Consider the following 24085-nt stretch of genomic DNA (forward strand, 5'->3'; position numbering starts at 1 on the left):
AATCAGAGATGGAATGGTCTAATGCATGATATTAAGAAATGGCTATGACCCCAGGTTTTAGGAGTAGGAGGCTGATTCCACTACAAACAGAATGATAAAGTCAGAAAGAGGCAAATGAACTGACTGACCACTGTGCATGATGTGACCTTGTGCACCTATAGCTGCAGTTGCTATTGTACAAGAAACTTTAGAAATATATAAAAGAGACAGATAGGTTGGAAAGTAAGACATTAGAGTTTGTTGTTTGTCACAGAACAAGTATTAATTCTAACTGAATTACAGGTGTGAAGACAGCATTACCACTTACCTACCAGAGTCATGTAGCCATTAATATGGCTTTATTTTTATGCTTGAAATAAGTTTTTGATAAAATTAAGCATAGCCTTGGTATTGAATAGCTCTTTCCATGAAAAAAATATGCATTTTGGTCACAAGGACTGTTTGCTAGCAATAAGTTTTGTCCTGCAATAGAACACCTTGTGAGTAAAGTGAACAAATAATGTGCACATACAGGTCCCTTCAACAAGAACTAACCCTAAATACAGATGGAACCCTAAATACAAACAGACTGAAAATAAGGTACATTAGTATCACTAAGTTTTCCAGGCTGGCTGTTGACACTTGAAGAGAAGTTTCTACCCACTTAGTGATAGGGTGCCTACAGCATGACAAATAGAGAAGTGTAAAAAGTCCAGTGTACTCCCTTATTGGACAGATATGGTGTGGCAGATCAGCTAGATTGTAATTTCCTATAACACTGAATACTTTTATCATCCACATGGATCACACATAAATCTGAAATTACCCTCTTTATAGGGTAGAAATTAAATCACCTAACTACTTTAAAACAAAAGGTAATAGTGACCTCACAAAATGTGTTGGAATTACAGCAAGCGTCTTTATAAATACATACTCAAAACAGATTTGCTACTTTACACCAGAGATGCATTTCATCCAACTTTAATGAGAAATGTCTTGAATTGCATCCTATCTGAATAGAGCTATGACATGAAAACCAAGGACCGCAGAAAAAGCCCATTCCTAAATAGAGGCAGACTGTAATAGATATGTTTTGATCTTTGTAAAACTAATATCTGAAATTAAAAAAAAAAAAAAAAAAAAAAAAAGTGAAGAAAAATTGTGGAATAATAACAGCAAATGAAAGATTGTACAAGTAATAGCGACCAAGCTAAATGATTATTTTAAGATTATTATAAAATTATACAATAATTTTATTATTGTTAAGCAAGCCTCCTGAAGCTAAAAAAAAAAAAAAAAAAGCATATTAAACTTCTTATGTCATCAGGGTTATTTGTTCTTTCTTTTTAAACATGGCACTGAGTTAAGAAAAAAAAAATCAAGTAAAAATAAAAGATGTTTTATCTTTGGTCATTGTCCCAGATGGAAAACAACTAGTCAGCAGACTGATTATATGAATGGTTTATACAAGAAAAAAGACGGTTTAATCAGATTTTATTTTCTTTTAAGTTCTTTACTACTGTTTTTAGATCTGACCAATTCTACTCAAAACTAGTTCTGAATTTTGAAACGTAGGAAAAGATTGTTGTTCTTTTACAAATGAATCTATAACACATAAGCTGATTGACAGCTACAAACAACAAAAGAATAGGTACGTTACTATATCTGAGGTGAGAGGGATCAACGCAGAAAGATGGGAGTAAATGCTTGTGGTGGTTTTACTCTGAGCAGCTGAGCTCCACCACAGGTGCTCTCTCACTCCTCTTCCTCAAAGGGAAAGAGGAAGAGAATACGATGCAAAGGGCTCAAAGGTTAAGGTAAGGATGGGGGTTCACTCAACAATTATCATCACAGTCAAAAGAGACTGACCATAGGGAAATTAATATAATTTATTACATATTACAAACTAGACCAGTGAGAAACTAAAAACAAGCTCCTGCGTGGGCTCCTCTCCACGGGCTGCAGCTCCGGCCCGGGGCCTGCTCCTGCAGGGGCTCTCCATGGGCTGCAGCCTCCTCCAGGCCACATCCACCTGCTCCACAGGGGGCTCCTCCATGGGCTGCAGCGTGGAGATCTGCTCCATGTGGGACCCATGGGCTGCAGGGGGACAGCCTGCTCCACCAGGGGCCTCTCCACAGGCGAACTGCTGCTGCGTGTCTGGAGCACCTCCTGCTGCACTGACCTGGGGGGCTGCAGGGCTGCTTCTCACTCCATAGCTGGGAGAGTGCTCCAGCTGCTGTGGCTCAGTTTTTTTCCCTCCCTTTTCTTCAATCTGCTCTCCCTGAGGCCCAATCAACATCACACACTGGCTCAGCTCTGGCCAGCAGCAGGTCCCTTTGGAGCCAGCTGAAACCAGCCCTTATCTAACAAGGGGCAGCTGCTGGGCTCTGCTCACAGAGGTCACCCCTGCAGCCCCCCACTACCAAAACCTTGCCATATAAACCCAGTACAATGATGTATTATGAAAGCTAGTCTGGATCTCAGATTTAATGAGGCAGCAATTAGAGTCTTGTGTCCTTCCCAAATAACTCATGTAGGTACCACAAGCATCTCATTACTTCTGCACAAGTTCCTAACGATCAACCCATCATTTAGAAACAAACAAACAAACAAAAAGGTTTTCCAGGAGAGCTACACTAAGGCCATAGGTAGCAACATTATACCAAAACAACAACAACAACAAAAACAACAAAACAAAAACAAAACAACAAAAAAAAAACCCACATCTAAAAAGATTTTTTATAGAATCATAAAACTGTTTGGTTTGGAAGGGACCTTAAAACCTATCTAGTTCTAACCCCTCTGCCATGAGTAGGAACACCTCCCACTAGACCAGGTTGCCTCAAAGCCCCATCCAGCCTGGCCTTAAACACCTCCAGGGATGAGGCATCCACAGCTTCTCTGGGCAACCTGTACCAGTGCCTCACCACCCTCTGAGTGAGGCATTTCTTCTTTATCTAATCTATCCTCACTCTTTTAGTTTAAAACCATTACTCCTTGTCCTGTCACTCCACTCCCTGACAAAGAATCCCTCCCCAGCTTTCCTGTAGGCCCCCATTATGTACTGGAAGGCTGCTGTAAGGTCTCCCAAGAGCCTTCTCTTTTCTGGGCTGAACAACCCCAACTCCCTCAGCCTGTCTTCATAGAAGTGCTCTATCATCTTCATTGCCTTCCTCTGGGCTCACTCTGAGTATGTGTCCTTCTTGTGCTGGGGGTCCCAAAGCTGAATGCAGCACTTCAGGTAGGGTCTCATCGAGCAAAGTCAAGAGGAACAATCACCTCTCAACCAGCTGGCCACACTTTCTTTGATGCGGTTTAGTGAGATTTTTAGTTAGTTTATCAAGATTGATGGTGTTATAGTTACAAGCTGCAATAGGGAATATCTGAGATCTGAAGTATAGCCCCTACTTTAAATAAGGGCAGCAAAAGAACACTGGAAAAACATGTGATAGCATAGTTTGTGCAATGAAAGTGGGATAACTGCCTGCCTAGTAGCTAGACAACAACAAATAAAGTCTTAAGTATTTTGTTTGTTTTCAACCTATGATACCACCACCCACAAGCAAGTCTAGATGTATTTCCTAGGCTGCACAGGGTAGCTTATCCTAAAACACAACAAGCTGTATGTGTTTTGAGCTATGACAACTGTCTTTGAAGCAGAGGCACAAGAATAGTTACAGCAGCATTTCCCACCTTTGGAAGATGATGGGCTGCTACTTCAAATGGATTCAATTTATTTGTCAGAATAGGATATATATATATATCCTATTATATATATATACTTAACATTATTTGGGAAATTGTAGCCTGATATTTTATCACCTCTGCCAGATGTTGTCTGTCACAGATTCATCCTATACTTTGGACTGATAAAAGAAAAATACTAGAGCAGATTTGTAAAATTAATGGTAGTCTCAGTAACCCAACTGCTACTCCTGTATTAGAAGAATATAGAGAGAATATAGGGAGAGGGGACTGTTGGAGCAGGAAATGCAGGAAAATAAGAAGCTGAAAATTAGAATTCCTATCTTACAGTTTTTTGGATGTGAGGGCTATTTGGCTGCGACATGTCACCCCATTGATCGCCAGGGTTGATTCAGCTGATCTGGCTGGCTAGGCGGGTGTCCCCTTCCTTCCTCACTGCTCCATGTGCTCCAAAGCTGCATGCCCAGTCGAATAGGATGACCTTCCCCAACGGAGGTGTACCGTTCATCCGTCAAGGGTATACGGTAGCTGCGCTCCCCTGCTATAACCTCCAAACAAACAAGCTGTGATTCATGTAAAAGTGTTCAATGCTATTCTTTAAAAAAAAAAAAAAAAAAAAAAAAAACACTGAAATTTGCATAAAGATAACACTATTTATTGCCATAATGTATAAAATCACACTACATTGCTAAAACATAGTTTCTTGCTGCTTTGCACACTTATCCAGAAACCTCACAAAGGCTGAAAATAGTTTCAATATTATTTCTCAATACCTTGTGTTTATATACTTTTTTTTTTTAATTTAAAACTTCCAAATTCTGAGTTTACTATACATTAGCACTTCCATTTCAAAAAAGTGTGCAAATTACATTCCCGTGCTTAGTCCCCATTGTGGTCTAAGTACTCAGTTACAACTCAGCAGGCATCAGCTTTCCAGCTCCAGGTAAGAGTTAGAAGAATTTTGCTTTAGGTGACTTAGTGATCCTCAGACTTTGGGTACACAAGCCCAACTTTCAATATATTTATATTTATGGTGTATTTCCAATTTAATTGTATTAAACCACTTACAGATAATCCTCAACACCTATGACATTTGTTTATACCCATAAATTAGCTTGAAGAAATGTCATGTTACTAGGAGAGCTCTTATGATACCAAAAAAAATATGGTCAAATGATTCTCCCATATGCACTCACAGGATTTTGTTTGCTTCCTTCTATAATATTGCCCCATCTGAATAGCTGATTCTCAGCTAAACAAATAGCAACATCATCCTTTGCTGAAAGCCTGGTGTATAAAGGATGCTATACAGATAATCAAGGCCTGAAGTGTCGAAATGTCTCTTCCATAAGAGATTAACTATAATGGAGAGTTTTTTCTTTGTTTTAAAGAGCATGTACTTATTATATAAAGCAGTGATGCAGTTAAAGAAAGAAAGCTTTAAAAAAGTAGATTTAAATTTGTGCTTTTACAATAGCAGACTGAAAGAAATAATATGTAAATAGATTTGAGAACACCTGTGCTCCTCACTTCCATCCAATAATAGACCTTGTGTACTGGCTGAAACAGGCATCCCAGTATGTGTAATAGGTGATAAAATACGTCTTCTAAAGCACAATGTTAACGTTTCATACATGATCCTCAGAAATATGTCCTAATATCTTTTTTTTTTTTTTTTTTTTTTTTGAGAAGACCATTACCTTTACTTTGGTTAGCTTTAAAATTACTTTAAAAACAGTAATGTTTTTCAAAAATAGAATAATCTTTGAATCAGTGAAGAGCAGCACTTGACCACTGACCCTGGAATTTTGCGTGGCATTTGTCAAGCTCTCTTTTTTTTGCTGCATATCACAAATGAGCAGTACAGATGTCAATGAGCATAATTACTGACAAGGGCAATTTCTGTCTCTGTTCCAGGACATGTGTCTCTAAGTGGATAGTTGCCATTATCACAGCACAGCTGAGGATCTTCTGTTGCCACTTACACTACACAGCAATCAGCTGCATGACCAGCACACAAAGCTGTAAATAGGTGAAGCGTGGATAGCATACAACAACAAGGAGAGAAACATTAGGACTCTCAGTGGGATGCTGTACTCACATCAGCCTCTCAAATCATCTTACTTTTATACTCTGAGGTTGTTACCCACCTCTCCTCCCATCCAGAAGAGGGACATTGCCTTGAATAAAATGATTACTTCCAGTCACCAATAAGATCTACATGGAAAGACCTTAGCTTCATTCAACCATGTGCAAATGAGTATCCTGCAATGTCTAGTCACAAGTGCACCTGGAAATAGTCCTTAAAGTCAGGGAGCCTATTTACAGAAATGCAGTAGGGTACAAAACCATTTACAGGGATCGTCTCTTCACATGTCTCTTTGCTGTTTAGCCACAAAGCATTCCAGTTTAGGTGAGGCAACCCTGTCAAAGCGATGTATATATTACAGGAGGGTTCATCCATTAGAAAAATACATAAATGAGGCATCCTGATTAGTGAGAGCAAAGAATCAATGACTTCTATTTGTCTACTAGCTTTTAAGTTGCATTTTTTTGGCCTTTTTTAGAAGCATGCTAAATTCAACAAGATTTTCTGTCAGAAAACTGGACACAAAGCTGTAATGCTGATGTAGGGCTGGACAAGTCCAGCCAGCAGCAGTAGGGAACTGCAAATTATTTCACTGAAGCTTTGAAGCAAAAGTGAAGTTACGGGTAAGAGGACATGGGGCACCATGACGCCGGTTATCCATTTGCCAGGACAAAACCAAGTAGGATTCAACTTTCTGAGAACACCTCATGATAGATTCACCTCCTGGTCACATTAGTAGAGTTTTACTATTTATTTCTGTGGGACCTATTAGGTCAATACAGAGCATTTTGAATAATTCTTTCCTTCCTGGATAAAGGAACATTTATCTCAGTAAGAACCTCTGAATCTAGTTTTAAAACAAGGCCTTTCAAAGGAACGTGTATTTGGAGTTCAAAAAACAATTCTCTACTTCTGTGCACAAGAGTTTAAAAGAAAGTGGTGGTTAAAAGAAAGTGTTAAAACTTTTATGAAGCTTTCTTCTGTTTCGTGCTCTTGTTTTATCTGTATTTTCAGCAAACGTATTGTCCTCCTCACCCCATTTCCTTTTCAGACTGTTTTAAAGATTTTGATTACACCATGACATGATTTGTCAAATATAAAAAAACCTACTTCAGAGCACAAATGAAACAAGCTTAATATCTAATTTACACTCCTAACTGTTTGATTGAAAAGATTTACTAAGTCTTTTTACATACCCCTTATTTTCTAACCTGAGAAACCAAACTGTTGAATCATAGGAATAGTGTTCTTATATTAAGGAAACTGAAATTTTTTTTTTTTGAATAAATACTTTAAAAATAGAGCAAACCTTTACATGAGCTTATTACTGCTTTTTCTGAAGCTTTTGTTCAACTGTAACATTCCAAGTCTTATTACAGTAAGATTTTACAACTTTGTTGAAAACAAGTAGTTCCTGTGGGTTTATTTTTTTTTTAAACTCACTAGCCATAGGCCATAAGAGATGGAAAAATATTTTCCAACTGCAAGATAATGTGGGAACAAGTGAGATTCATATTTCAGTTTAATCTTTTAAATGATTCCTCTTTAGTATGCATATTTTGTTCCTACATAAATAATGGAGGTTTCAGCTGTGTTCAGTATCCAAAGTCCTTTAGATGCAAAATTTTAAGTTCGTTGTAAGTTCTGTACTTAATTAACAAGTGCTTTAAAAAGCTGAATTACTATTAGAAACTTGCACTGAAGATCAAAGGAAAGGATACACGTAACCAACGTCATTTAAATCAGCTCTGGATCCACTTAAGTCTAGGACTCAAAGCTGCGGATATGGAAAAAAACTTTCCTGAAACTGGTTATAAATCAAGTTGTGTTACTAGTGGTTGACCGTAGGTATGTCACACATTCTTATTTATTGTTCTGGTCTCATAACATCTCAAACCAAAATCAGAATTACAGTAATGACTGACCATGCTGTCATGGCAGGTAGATATATTGCTGCACAGAGATATAATACAGCCTCAAACATCTTGACAGCCTACATATTCTGCTTTAAGACAGGCACTTTTTTTTTTTCTTCTAAACACACATATAAAGAAGAGTGAAGGCAAATTATTAGAATATTCAGCAGAAAATATTGCAAAGAGGCAATTCATTTACATGGGAGCAGAGAGAACAGCAAAAGCTTTGGAGTGGGACAGCCATAACAAGTATGGAAAGGTAATAGCATGAGATGGAAAGAAGAGTTAAACTATAAAATACCTCATGCATATTAGAAAAGAGGAAACTCTTCTTTTGGTGTTTGGCTGTCAGTGAAATCAAAAACTCAAAGCTATATAACCTATACTAAGATGGGCCTTTTTTTGTTAATGGCTTTGTTGACAGGTGTAGCAGATCCAAATCTTTCCTTACAAAAAAGTTGAGAAGAGTTTTACAGCCATGCTCTCCTCATTCTCCCTTTTTACTTTGTCACTTTTTTTTCTTCCCTTTGTTCAGTTAGTGCAGAATAGTACCCATAACTCATATCCCTCCCCAACAGTCAGAAATCTCAAATGATGAAGCAACAAGTGTCAGATGCTAAAGTTTTCTACAGATTTGTAGAGGAGCGATGTTCTTTCAAGAGGAGGTCATTCTGTCATATTCTGGACTAAACTAATTATCTGACTTCAATCCATCCTTGAGGATTTCATGCTTTATTATGATGTTTATAGAAGAATCATTTTTTCATTTCCAATGACAGACTGTGTGGTATGTAGTCAATGACTAGAACTGTCATACTTAAATTTCTCATCAGAACTTGCTTTTATTAGACTTTCTACATTAAGCAAGCAGGTCAAAACCTGCCTTCTAGAAAAGATGGCTAGAGATAACCCTATGGAAGATTGTATTTAGTAAGAAGCCAACACTAAAAATGTACATTTCACTACAGATGTAGAAACCAGTTGTTCATCCTGCAAGTATTTTGTAAATTAGGATTTTAAACTTGGGTACTGTTTCTCAGGCTATAGAGCATGGTCACATGAAGCTTGTGGATGAGCAGCAGCCTGTGAAACAATGACAAAGTGTGTTTTTCTTGGTATATGCATTCCCACATTGCATTATTTCCATATATTCCCATTCTGCATTATTTTACACATGCTGGTAAAACAATGTGAAAAATAAGACTAATAAGGATAGTTTAGGTTACATGTATTGTGTTACAGGTGAAACATAAAAAAAAAGTGTAATCTGTAAATACAAGATTGAGGAACATGACTGAATAATTGAGAAAATTTTCAACATTATTAATTTATCTGAAATGAAGCAGACACATTGTGAAATTAAAAAAAAAGAGCAACCTAGTGACAACAATCACATGCAATGCTTTGGAAGTACCTGACCCGCATAGTGTGCTTTGTTAATTCAAAATGAATCATCAGCAAGATAAACTAATGGGAATGTTGTTACAAGCTACCACCTACTATCAGCACTTGGGTCAAGGTTTCTGACTACATTACAGATATTTCAAACATTTGCAGCTGGAAGGTGAAAAATGCATTCCTATAGTCTGTATAAAGTCAACCACTTTATTCCTTTCTTGAATGCAGACCCCTCTTTTTGTTTAACCCAGCCCAGCAATTATTTGCCCAGTTCAGAGATTCATGAAAAGCTTCAGAACTATATATTTCTAGTGAAGACAGTGTCTGTCAAAAAAAAAAAAAAAATCAAATTCTACACTACAGCATCTATAATAGCCCCTTTACCACAGTATTAGAACAATTTTGAATTGAACTAAAACTATAACTTTAAGAATATCACTCAATTCCCCCCAGGTAATAATATAGCTTCATAAAATAAATTTTCATCCGTCTCAGACTTTTATAACATGCTTAAACCAAAGTGATAACTACAGTACAAACTACATAAATGTATATAGAGCATATTTTAAAAACTTAGCAAGATGGTCATTACATTTGGGTGTAACTCGGGTAATTCCAAAAGTTACAGTTAAGTACTATGTAGTTTAACTAATGAATTAAATTGAAGAACAATTTGTTACATCTTAAGAACTCACTTGTAATCTGTCAAGTCTAGGAAGGAACTAATATTGATCACAATCTTAAAATCAATTTTATACTACTCTTACCCTCGTGTGGTGGGGCAGTATGTACATCATTCCTGATCTGTACAGATAAAAAATATTTACTGCTGATAAATAACTGATAATCTAAACTGTGATTTAGTTAATGAAAAGTGCTCAGAAGGGGAAAGAAAAAAAGTGTGGTAGAACACAGCTGATCAACTTCTATGCGATTTTGCAATATGTATAAGACTGCATAAGTAAGCATTATCATGGGGCTTTTAAAAAGGGTCACAAAAAAAAGGTGGTTTTGAAAAGGAGAATTAAAAAGTTTTTATTTAGGAGATGGTTGATTTATGCAAGCATTTCAGACACCAATATCACTGAAGATAGAAAGTAAGCAGAGCAAAAAGAAAAGTCATTGGTATATGAAGAAGGAACAGTCACTGTGTGAGAAATCTGAGCTTGGATACTGAAAAATTCTCTTTAAATATGCAGAAGCAAATATTAGTTCACAATGATGACTATAGTAAAAATAAAGTTTATTAAATCATTTATTTTTGTAATGTCTTAGAAAAACAAATCTATTTTCAATAAGCTTTGAAACAATAGAAGTAACTACGCACATAAAATAGGCTGATCAATAAATGATCAAAAGCTAGGAGCTCAAAGTGACTAACTTGAAAATGCGCATGAATGAGAAACAACAGAGCTAGATACAATTCCCCTGTTGGCCAGAACATGACTGTACTGGGTGCAAAAGTGTTGCTGAGTGCAACCTTGGCTCTAGGAGTAGCAACGCTTCTACAGACTTCAGTGGAGGATTTTTCTGATATGAACACAATTGGTAAATCAAAATATTTTAAGACATCTTAATTATGCCCAAATGGCATCATTAACAGTTACAGGTTAGTCTATTTGTGCTATGATTCAAGTCAAATATAAGTCATTTACTAGTAATAGGTATTCACAACTACATCTTTTACATGGTGCTTGTTTGTTATCTGAGGACCCCAGTATCTCAGGAACTACAGTTTTAACTATGATGTTAAATATGAACAATATTCCTACCTTAAAAGTTATTTGTAAGTAAAATATTACCCTGTTAGAAATGGCGTTCTTTGGAGCAGGGCTTTCATCACAGGAAACAAAGTACTTCACCCAGAAACCTGAAACAAATGCTTCTTAGGTAGTCTTATAATACAAAAGATTGGTTGATCTGTTTTGCGAACTATACTGTTTTAACATTTAACAGTTTGACTCTTAGGAAGAAAATAGCAGCAAAATAAGCCTTTGATTTCTTTTAAGAACTGAATTGCACTATATTTGCATTTCTTCACTGTCCAATCCATCTCAACTGCTTTAATGCTAAAAATGAGTAAATTCCAGTAGAAAAAGAAATTAATCTGTTATAGATGGGTAGTAGTCTATTAATACGTCTAAAAGATAAATTCTCCTGTTGAGCTTCTGTATTTCCATACTATTGTTAAAGAGAGGACTATACAGACCATAAACTGTGTAACTGCAATATTGTACCCTTAATTGCAACAGCAATTTGCAACAAGAACTACCTGCTAAAATGAAGATTGATAAATTTGTTTTCATGTATACAAGTGACAAATGCAATTATTCAGATGTAAAATGGACTATCACTATTGTAACATTTGATCACAGTGCTTCTTCCTTTTGCAAAGAGTTCGTAGTGATAGGATAGAAACAAGTTAACCATAAAATTTCTGTTTTTATTCAAATGTTATGCCATTAGAATTTGTTATGATGCTTTCTAATGCAAGTTTACCTAACAAATACAAAAGCATATGAAAAAAAACAATGTAAAGGAATGCATTAAATCACTGGAGGGTTATTTTATGTTGGTATGAAAAATATAGGCAAGAAAAAAACCACAGACGATAAACAAAACTCAGAAAGAAATGATAAAGGCCATTACACAGTGATGTAGGCTGTGAATCTGACTTCAAATTGGTAGGAGACTTATTCAATTATCACACTGTTCAAAGTGAAGCTAAGAATAGCTATAGAAAGATAATTACATTCTCATGGTTTAGTGCTGCCATTTCATTATTTGAAATGTCCTTTAGACTTTCAAAACTGTTGCAATATAAGAACAAAAACACTTGTCTCATGTTCAAGTCAAAAGAGCTTTTCAAATATTACATGCTGTATAGTTTAAAATTTATGTAACAGTTAGGGATCTGATTGAGCTGGAAAATGGACTTTTTTTGTCCAATTTGTTCTTCAGTTGGGTAATATAAACCTACTTTAAATCTTATAGTGAGTAAAAAGCAGTTGATTGTTCATAAGTTTCCAGTAGTACAAGTTGACAGTAATATTCAATATACAAAGCCCTGAAAGTTGGTTTGAGATTTTAACTGTAAATTCACACACTTAATTGCAATATTTTCCTGTATTTTGACAACCATATTGTTATATACTTACATGTGTGCATAAATTAGAAAAATGAAATAGGTTTAAGAAAAAGAAAAATAAATGAAGTTCACATATTAGGGCAATTACATGCCTAAAGAAAAATAAAGGAACTTCAGCTCCCTTTTCCAAATTATAAATAAGCATTAATTACATCATTGATATATAGGTAGCATCATATTACAAAATAGGCAAATAGTTTATCAAAGTTGCATGTAAAGGACAAACTCAAAAGTGTAACAGCTACAAACAGTAGTAAATCTCTTGAAATATTTCATTTGAAAAACAGGTCATTTTGGAGAGGCATCAATTTTGACAAAGCAAAGGTATTTAAGGACCAAGGTGAACTGCCTGGTTACTCCCGACTAGAAAGACCCCAATTGAAAATTTGACCTTTCAGACTAGTAACAGATCTTTCAAGAACTCCGTTTCAGAAAAAAAAATATCTAAATATTTTGATTTCACTCATGTAGCACACTTTTGAAAGATGATTGATATTCAACATCAGCAGCAATTTTAACAAGGACTTAAAAAAAAAAAAAAAACAAACAAACAAACAAAAAAACCTTTCTAAACAGCAGGATTGCATTTTCAAATATCTGCAAAGTTATCCTATACAGTTATCTTAAAAACAGGTTTAAAGAAAAATTGTCCTCCAAATTGTAGAGACAGACCTATAAATAGAGAAAAAAAATATATTTTTTTCTAATCAGTTACCTAATTGGATAATTGATAAAAGCCATTAAAAGGTAAATACAATTTAAAAGTATAGCCATTGATTTCATACAATGGTCAAATCTCAGTGTTGTCTTATGTGAGCTTTTAACAACCTTCATTTTAGCTCTAGGAACAAACAAATTGATAAGATGCACTGGAACTTAAAACATATTGTTGAAAGTATTCCAGTCTTTCACTACCTACTCAATTCTTCAGACATTTTAAGCTTAGTCTCCTGTAAGAAGTTAACTGCAATACAGTTTTGTATCTCTGCGTATGGTCTATTCATAATACAGCGATACAGTTGTGGTCACTGGCATGCTGCAGTTCTTTATACCCAGGAAGAAGCTTGCAAATATTCTTTGGAGGGACTTCCATTATTGCAACAAAATGAGGTAAAACCCACCTACCCATAATTAAAGCACCACACAGATCTATGCAGACTACCAGTGCACTATTGGAATTTCACCCCTTGTCAGCCCTCCAGGGTGGGTGGGGGGGGGAAGCATACATGTATTTCCAGTATCAGTGAGTTTCTGAAAGTTTCTGAAACAGTGAAGGTCTATTAAGTAATCCAAATTTGAGCTATGTTTGGAAGGTTCCACAAGATAGTATTCAAATAAAAGATGAGCCAGAACTTGTATTTATTTTTGAAGTTTAAAAAGTTTGTACTGGTCTTGAAGAAGCTGTTACACAGAATAAAATAACACTACTACAATAGTAGTAGTAGGTCTTTACTATTAACCAGATTATGCCAGTATTTTACATAGTTCTAAACAATCTTAATACAATCTTCAATACAATTTCATTTCCTCAATGAGGATTTGAAGCATTATCAGCCAACAGATTGCAGGGTCCTAAGCACAGTTTCTGAGCACAGGGATTCAAGCAAAAAGTTACTACAAATACTTATAGAAATGGAGAACAGGCTACATGGGGATAAAAATATTTATGAAGAATGGATGGAAGAGTTTGAAATTACTGTTACGTATCACGTTTTTCTCAGGTGCCTTCACTATTTTAAAGATCAAATTTCAGGAGGCATTTTTTCCCTGCTTTCCAACTAAGTTTTAATTTTTTAGATAAAATATTACTGGAGACAAAGCAAGTTAGAGATATTAAGACAGATATTTGAATGCTAATGGTATTTCTGAATCCAATGCACTGGTCTCCTATAATAAGTGATGCAAATATATAGATGCAGGTATATGTGTATATAATATTTATGCTTGTTATAAATGAAGTCTCAACTCAATCTGAATTTAGTAATATTTATAAAAGGCAAGTAAACAGCGCTGGGTGCATGGGGAGTCTATGCTCTACCAACACACACACATGAACATCGAACATTCTAAATATACAGAACATTGATTAAACTCAGTACGCCTATGTATATGTACAATCAGAAAAGGTAACAAACAATCCTCTAAGTCTATTACTATTAATGTGCATGACTGGGGGAGCATAGTTGGAGTTGGTAATCCTGGTTGAAATGCTCCCATATCTTCCATGACTTCATTAATTTATCTCAGATCATATAACAGTCTCCATTTTCTGATTACAAACACCGGAGAATTCCAGGACTAGCCGTGGGAACAACATGTCTTGCTTCAAGTTGTTAAGCAACTCGGCCTTTGGGCCTTATGTATTCCATTCTTCCCGGATCGAAGGGAAACATTTCCGTCTCCTTTTCAAGGCCAACAAGGCCTGGGTCAAAAGGCACATCCAGGTCACCAGGGGGCGGAACAGCAAAAGCCTGCAATAGCGGTAGGGCTGAGGGGCTGATGGTGTGGCTGATGGTGGACGAGCCCACAGCTCCCTCACTGTCTGGCAAACCCCACATTTCTGACTGTGGTCCCACATGGCTCTTTAAGGCCTCAGAGACTGCTCACCAGGTGCCAAGCAATCCCACCGCTACCTTGTCGTTTTTAGTTGCAGAGTCCCACACCTTGACCTCCATTTGGTCCCATGTTTCAGGATTATAGACTGTCTGACTGTTAATAAAGGGAATAAGCTGTAAGGTTACCAGGACAGTCTTTGTTTCTGAGGACGTATGATTCCCCATAATGTGCAGCTGCTTACCAGCGACGGGCAGTTGTGTGCACAGGTCTGCTTCTCTCAGCTTGAGCTTCTTCACAGCTCGGATGCGCCTCTTTCTGTACTTTCTGTACGAGCTTCTTTGGGTGGTTTGCTGAGTTTGGCCAAACCTATCTTCATGAGGCAATCAATGTCCCTTTTGCTGTCCTGGTCTCCATTCTGCTAGCCTGTTCCTTTTCATTCCTTCTTTCTACTTCTTCATTGATGACATAACTTCATTATATCGTGTTGCCTTTTTCATCTTGAGGACAGGCTCCCTTCTTATACCCTTGCCCCACAGCAGTCCATTTCAAAAACAACTTTTAATTGGTCAAACAACTTTGTCTGGCAACCAACAAACACCCAGCAACTCCCATGTCTTAACGGCTGGAGAACAAGCAACCCCGGATGGCATGGTGTCTCCTGAATCACCCTTCTTTGTTCCCTCTAAACTCTTTACGTTCCTGATGGTCTCATCATTACGAGTCTGATGTTATCATGGGGCTTGTCGACCTCCATAGCCACACTCCCACATCTGCCCCTTCTTTATTAACATCAACCATCTTCTTGACATGAATTATTACTCCATATATCACACACTAATGTACATATCTATTTGTGCAGAAATATGCAAATATATTTTTAATATACTTACATATATGTAAAACTTCTCAGGAGGAACATCATTCCATCCATAGCTAAATTATTAAGAAAGAAGTAATTGTGGGACATGAGTAAACAGCATAAATATTTATCCAGTAATTACTATAGTCAAAGTGATACTACTCAAAGCACTGTCCCTTTGAAAGTAAGCTTTCATTGCTCTTCAAGTGAGCTCCCATACACTGGAATTAATTTGAAGCAATCACAAACTGTTTTAGACTATCACAGTGGAAGAGTAAGGTTGATTGACACATTGATCAAGAACCTACCTACAGCTCTGGTGCTATCGCTTAAATGTCATTGTGCAAATTAGCTGAGACTCGTTAACAAGCATGTTTTCCACCTATATGGAACAATTAAATATGATACTATTAACAGCATCAGTTAAGGTAGAGAAAGTAATAGTCTAATCGAATGCTTGAGGATGCTAATGGTTTTGCTTTCCCTTTATAATGGATTGCATTCTGTATTCATGTACTATAAAACCAGACATGGGATCAATATTTTCTTCTGCTTAGAAAGCCTTCTTGCCTGGAGCATAGCAGATATCTAATTTAACACTCAGTGCTCAGGCTTTCTTTTATTTATGAAGGAATGATCATGGGGAGAAAAGAAAAAAAAAAAAAAAAAGGTACTTTTTTTTTTTTTTTTAAGAGGCATAATTTCCCATCATTGAATTTTAAGAAAGTTTTAAGTAACTTCCTCTGCATTTATTCCACATAAGTATATTTATCACATGTTCTCAGTAAGTTCTCAGTAAGTGAAGGAGAACCTCCTAATCAGCTCAGATACAGAAACTCATCCCATCTTTGGAGCCTTGTGCTCTCAGAAGGGCATTTTAGAGACAGCTGAATCACTAATATGGGAGTGCGGCCATGGGGGTCGACAAGCCCCATGGTTAGTGATAACATCAGACTCTTAACAATGAGGCCATCAGGAATGTAAAGAGTTTAGAGGGAACAAGGAAAGGTAATTCAGGAGACGCCGTGCCGTCTCGGGTTGCTTGTTCTCCAGCCATTAAGACATGGAAGATGCTGGGCGCTTGCTCTTGCCGGGCAAAGTTGTTGACCAGTGAATAGTTGAAAAGGACTGCTGTGGGGCAAATGGAGTAAGAAGGGAGCCTGTCCTCAATATGGGGATGCAACGTGGATAATAAAGTTACGTCATCAATAAAGAAGCAGCAGTTACTGATCCTAAAAGAACCCTGGTGTCCGTGTAGTAATTACGCCACAACTAACAGTTTACATACTTTAACTTACAATACTTTACAATTAAATCAACAGTGAGAAAAAAAAATACTCTGGATTGTCTCACTGTTTTTCTTGGTTCAAGTAAAGCTCACTGTGGTGGAAAAAGTAGGCTTTATTTTGTATTATCAGTTACTAGGATTGTGTTGCATATGGAAGATAGCATGTCATATCACAAAACCCAGGAAAATGTCAGGCATCTAGTCATTTCCTATAATCTTGGCAGGAACAACTTCATACATGTAGAACAAGAGAAGCATGTCCACAAATATTATCCAAGTCTTTCAGGATTTTTTTTTTTGAGGAATACTGAAGGAATACTCCAATTTCTTTGTCATTTAAGTCCCGATTAGTATGATACATGTGCTACTGATACTGAACAGCTGAAGTTTGGAGAATCTAATATATGACAAAAAAAAACTCAGTATTTTCAATAGTGTTTTTTCCAAACATCATAGAAATATTGACTTAACATCTCTAAGATTTTTTGAACATGAAAGTAATCAATCCCTATTTTTGATGCAGAAGTGCAGAACAAATAAATCCTCAAAAGCATTCAGAACCCTACTATGCAATTTTTAAACCCTAGTTCAAAATTAGATGTCTTCAATGCACTATCCAGCCACTTGGGCTGACTATGTATTATCAATGTCCTAACAATGTTTTTTCTATACCTGCCCAAATCTGCCATCAATATGGGTCTGGCTTAAGCTGGTAACATTTCACAGAGTTTGTTCAGAAGGTAGAGACTGGATGTAAGCCGTAGTCATAAGCAATCTCCACAGGAGATTGCTCCCAGTAGGTGGGAACTAGGGTTTCCTGGGGCACTCGGTACTGCTCTTCTTGAAACCAGGTTATCATACAGTAAGGAATGAAAGACCAGGGCTCAGAGAACAAGAGAGGAACAACAGATGTATCCTCATTTTCAAAGGAAGACCTTTGGAATTTGTTTTTGTTCCAACTGGTCGTAATTTTAATTTAGCAATCATCTAATATAAATATGCATTGAGAGTGCTGGAAACATAACTAGTACCTTCCCTCCAGCTATGTGTATTCTTCTGCATTCTCCTTAGTATTTTTTTTTTTCTAACATTCTGCCTAATGGATCTTTTATTCTCCTGTGGCTTAAAGAACAGGAAAGAATAAATTAAAACATCCACTACTTAGCTTTCTGGTTGTAGTTTTTTTTTTTTTAAGAAATACTGCATGGAAGTTTGTACCCCCTTAAAGTGCAGACATGTGGAGAACTCATTTGTAAGCACCTTATTTTTCACAGGCAGTGAAGAAAACTACTTTAGATGTCTAAAAAAAAAAAAAATGAGGTTTCCATATCACTTCAATTTATCACCTTTGCTCAACTGTTTTGAAGTGATGTGTTCACTGCTGTGTAGGAAGCATACACTTAATTAGAACAGAACTCCCACTTCTAAGGTAATGCCTCTAAATCTTTCCCTTTTCAAATCAGAAAGGGTAGTGCTTATTCTAGGCCACCAGACAGTCCTTTTAAAAATATACCTTGCACTTGATTGGCAGACATTATATTGTTAGCAATGTTTGTGGTTCCTTTTTCTGCCAAAAAGCAGACTTGCAATCAAGACCAAGACAACTGAAGACTATGAACCTCTACTGGGAAAGAGATACATCCATATTTTGAATTTATAGCGATATTAATTTTGTATATTACTGTTGTGCCAGGGGTGTTTTAGGTTGGATATTAGGAAGAACTTCTTTACTGAGAAGGCTGTGAGGCATTGGAATGGGCTGCCCAGGATAGTGGTGGAGTCACCATCCCTGGAGGTCTTTAAGACATTTAGATGTTGAACATAGATAGCCATATAGTTTAGTGGAGGACTTGTTAGTGTTAGGTCAGAGGTTGGACTCAATGATCTTGAGGTCTCTTCCAACCTAGACAATTCTGTGATTCTGTGTTAATTACCCTGTTAATAAATGTTATATAGCCAAGTGCTCTGAGACATAGGATAATATGAAAGCCTAGGAAATACCTATATTAAGTTGTGTTCCCCCCGCCCCCTTCGTCCCTTCTGTTTTTTTTGTTTGTTTGTTTTAAATCTTGCCCATTAAGTTAGTCTTTTATCCTAGCCCCAGGGTCTTACTAGTTTCAATAAGAGTTTTTCCTTCATAACAAAACATGGATAGGATACAATGAAATCTGAAATGCTTGCACTTCTCTACTTCCACCTAGAAGCCATCTGGCATGCAAGACTGAACAGCTTACTGAAAACAAGTGTATGCAGGCTTGTGCTGATACATCATTGACCAAAAGCTGAAAGAAATATGAAGTTACTGCTCAAGATATGCAACGGTAAATTATTTTCATTCATTGCTTACATCACCAAATGACTTCTCAGCAGCTAACAGCTGAGATACATGCTGCAATACATGAAGCTCAGCTGAGTTTCTCATTGCATATACACTGGTTTTGATAACGTCTGTCCATCAGTCTGAAACATCAATGTGAAAACCAATGTTACACTATTAAGTCTTTGTAAGACACCTCTCCTACAACAGTGCAGATATGTCTTACAGTACTGCCAGTACTCAGTGTTCTTACTTTCTTGAACTACAGGTTCTATTAAATGTTACTGTAAACCACTTTATTCTTTCAGCTGTTTATTTCTTAATATTTCAAAATACACCAACACTGTCATTTTGTTGAATGTAGCTAGAAAAATGTATTGAGCCTATTTTTTACGAACCAAGTCCATATTTGACACTTAAACATTCTCACTTCAACATGTTCACTATCTTAGAGCATTCTAGACTGAATTCAGATCAAATTCAGATCAATGTTTTGATAGACTAAATTTGTACCACTTTACTTCCTACTCCCTGTTACCTGATTTTCACCTTGCCCAAGGTGTACGTACATCTTTAGCATAGGTACTCCTCCTCTTCCCCTCAGCTGAAGGTGCTACGCATATCACATTCAAAAATTCTACATCTCGTGCTAGTTACATCTCCCATTTAATGCATTTGTTTTCCATTGTTTAAAAAGGTGCACTGCAAATTACACGTTACTCCAAAAAAATGTGTTTTCAGTCTGTTTTATTTTCATCTTTAAACAATGAAAGAAATCTTTCTCCAATTGAAACTTGGGGGGGGGGGGGGGGGGGGGGGGGGGGCGGGGAAGAGAGGAGTTTTAAAAAGGTTCATATCTTTGGAATCAACTATTTCTTGACACAATTGGGATAACTTCAGTGTCTCTCTTTACCTCCTCATGTAAACATATTTCTGCTCTGATTGATATAAGCTATAAGAAAATAGATTCCCTAGAGATCTGTATTACCCAGAGTTAAAAACATAAATGGCTATATAGCAAGCACTGAGTGGAAGAGAAAGCCTGGAAGCTTCAGTAAGGCTAGAAATGTGGAAGATGGAGGCTCTCCTTTAGCCCATCATTCCTGTTAGGCATCTCATCCCAGAGACTGATATATCACCAAGCTTCCTCTGTACGGTGCTACTACTTTGTAGCTCCTCCAAAATTAACTAGCAGTAGTTTTAAATACTATCCCCCAATAAATCTTTTCCCCTACGTCCAACCAGAGATCAAAGAGCATGCACAGCGGACACAGAGAGAAGTCTTGTTATGTTGCCCAGTGCCCAACAGGGAGCTTTTTCCTTATGAAAATGTGCAAGAAGTAACCTGGCCTCACTGCACAACCCAACAGAGATCAGTTGTTTTTACCATTCACGTTAAGACTGCATACACACCAAGTTACTCAATTTTAATAGAATTGAAAACTGATAAATCCTACAAGTGACCTAAAAATAGTGCATCTGAATATATGAAAGATACTTAAAAAATCAGAATACACACACACAAAAAAAAAAAAAAAAAGTGGCTGTGCAGGAATAGAACCTATGAGAAGAATAAAACAGTGTGAGGAATGGGTATCTTTGAATAAGGACTAAATCAGGTCTGGGATCAGAATTTAAACAAGCCTCAGACAATGATTACAAGAAGATCTGAAGTTCACTACTGACAAGACAGCGGAATGCACCCAGCCCAGAACAAAGCTTAAGGGGCATGGCTGAGAATTCAAAACATGCAGACAGGGTGCTAGCTTTAGAGGTCAACAATGAGTGAAATAATAACAGAATTCATCTCTAGGTGAACCATGACAACTGACAGAAGCCAAGACAAGGCTAGCATAAGGACAGAAGACAGGGAAAAAGTGCTGTAGATTATATCACTTTGCCAGTTATCTCAGGCATCACAATGAACATCTCTGGACAAAAAAGTGCTTCATCTCAAACAGAGTCCTAATCAAAGTAATGGGCATTACAGCCACAAGAGAAAAATGGATTCCATGCTAAGCTTATCCGCTAGAGAAATGTCCAGAGCTTAGAAATAGTATATAATTTTATTAAATATACTGACTTATATCAGACAAAAGAATTTCAGAGGATTGCATTAAACAAAAGGTAGCTAGAATAACATTTCCAACCCTTAAATCAATGCAAAGGGGAGCTCTCAAACCCAAAAAGTACGCACCAGGATACTGAATGTATCACAGAAAAACGTAACTGCTTCAGCGTCAAGTAGAAGTCACATTTTAGAAAGGGACAATAGATACTTCCTACTGATTACTGAAAAACAAATTATCAAGAAAGAATGCACATCTATAAAGGAAAACCTAAGGTATGGTAGGAGTTGAACTTAGTTTTGAAAAATTGAGTCAAAAAGAAAAGAATACTGGTCTCAGACAGCTATGTTTAACAGAAAGGATACCAGGATTAGCAACAGAAGTAGCTAAAAAAAAAAAAAAAAAAGCAAATAATAGAAAAAAAATGATTTATATTTAGCACTGAAATTAGAGTAGCACTAATGAAGAAGAGCTTTACAAAAACTGCTTATTCTGCATTTCACAGAGAAATCAGAGCACGCATGCTTGCAATAGTCTAAAGTGATGCTTAAAGTATGAAATTTGTTCCAAATGAGACAATCGCTGAAGACAAATACAACTTGCTTTAGCATACTGCTTGTTCCTCAGGGTGACAGCATTGTGGGTATCAGTAACATGAGTTTATTGCAAACATCTGCACTACCCAGAAGGGACCGTTCATACTCCAATGAGGTATAAGCATATGGAGGAGCAGAAAACAGCTTCGTTAGCTTCCAGGTGTGAGGCTTGAAGGCATGCTAAGGAGGGCCCTCATACAAGCCTTGTACACTTACAGCTGGATCAAAACAGATGAGTCCCACAGCATGTATCTCAGATCTGGGAGGGATGTGGTGCCTCCCAGCAATGCACTGATAACGCAGGGGAGTCTGAGCTGTTTCGGAGTCTGAAAGTTGTCAGCAAGCCCAGGTAGTGGTTGTAAATATTCTAAAATGTGTTATACAATGCCATTTATTCACTGTTATGTTAAAAGTTTGACTAGAAAACTGTTCATTTGAGACTACCATTACACAATTCAGAGACTTTTAGAGAAAACACTGAACAAAGCAGATCTCTCAAGTACATAGTACCAGCATGATGCCTAAAGACTCTTCAGCCATACATCTTTTCCAGATATGCAATGCAATACACACTTGAAACGTATATTGGTAAAGCATCCCCTTCAAACGTCTCCCATTCTTACTCTCAGATGAGAGGACCCTGCACTTCTGCATCACAGGATTTCTCCTGAGGAACTCCCAAACTTCCAGCTGCAGAGAAGCACACCCTGTCCACCAGACTGAAAAGTCTCCACCTCATTGTTATGTTAAACCAAGAGGTTTAACAAGTGACTTATCAGCAATGCAAATATCTTCTCTCACAGTAAGACATGAATCAAGAAACTTAACTGTGAAGCTATTTCCATGCATAGAAATTCCACAGGTATTACGTGACCCAGAGATTCTATTTCTGTGGTGAAGAATGGCTAACAAAGTATTTAAGTTTCTCACTCTAGAGCAGGTTGACAATACCTTTTCAAATATAAATGTCTATTTATTCACATTTCTATTACAAACATACAGTAATCACAGGAAAATGCATACTGCTTCTACTGTTGCTTTTTTAGTACATAAATACATATTACTTAATAGGATTGACTTGCTACTCTCTCCAGTCAGTAACAAAATATAAATTGTAATACTACATCAGGAAGTGTCCTGGCTCATTGCTGAATGCTCATTACATTTGTTTCCCTCTCTCCAGAGAATTATTTTTTTAGTTCTAATTAATCAAAGCAAACCTTTAGAGCTTCCCTCACTACAAATATATGCAGAGATTTGGAGCTCCTCTGAGATCTGGACTCCCTAAGCTCTGTACAGTCTTTAGACAGGTGCATTACTTATGGAAGATCCAAGAACTGTTTAAAAGTGACTGACTCTCCTACACTAGAAAACAAGGTGCCTGTTACTTCTGTAGAAAGCACAGGCATTCATGCACAAGGAAAAACATCAGAGGAAAAGCCTGGCCCTGTGAGCTCAGTTATCACATTTCTATTTTGCATATTCTCGGAATGGATACTTGCAACACTACATACAAATTTAAAGAACATGTTTCTGTGTCAGTGCAGTGAACTCTCCAGTATTCTAATGAGACAAGAGGTACAAGCAGAGCTGTTTTACTGCCATCTAGGTCTTACCATAGATGCCCATGTTCAGACCTTAGACCTTCAAAGCCAGTGTCTGCCCAGCTACTTTCTGAAGTTCTGCAACATGTAAGGTATTTTCCAATAGGTTCCCATGGCCTACCAGTTTCTGTAGCCTCTAAACTCAGGATTATCTTCCTTCCAGGGTTTGTATTCTCTGCCTTACCTGCAGATTAAACATCAGTCTTGGTCTCCAGACATGTGCCATATTAAGTCACTAAGAACAAAGGAGATTTTTTTTTTTTTTTTGCTTCTTGCCTACAGCCTTCATTCTTTGCCCCCAGTACAACCATATCCACATCACTGAAATGTCCATTTGTATTTTCTGCTAAGGAAACCTCAGTTCACCTCTCATTCCGCAGACACAAGGTGAAAGGAAAGTTCGGCCTGTTTTTCTGCTGACACTACCTGTGTAGCTGGAAACAATCTGACATTGACAACCATGCTAAGAAGCTAGGATGTTTGGTTGGGATATGGAAGAGGACATTTCCTATCCCTGAAATGCCAGAGTGAAGCATTTGACAACAAAACTCCAGGACAACC

Source organism: Aythya fuligula, chromosome 4 (assembly GCF_009819795.1).
Source record: "Aythya fuligula isolate bAytFul2 chromosome 4, bAytFul2.pri, whole genome shotgun sequence".
In the NCBI taxonomy this organism is placed as follows: domain Eukaryota; kingdom Metazoa; phylum Chordata; class Aves; order Anseriformes; family Anatidae; genus Aythya; species Aythya fuligula.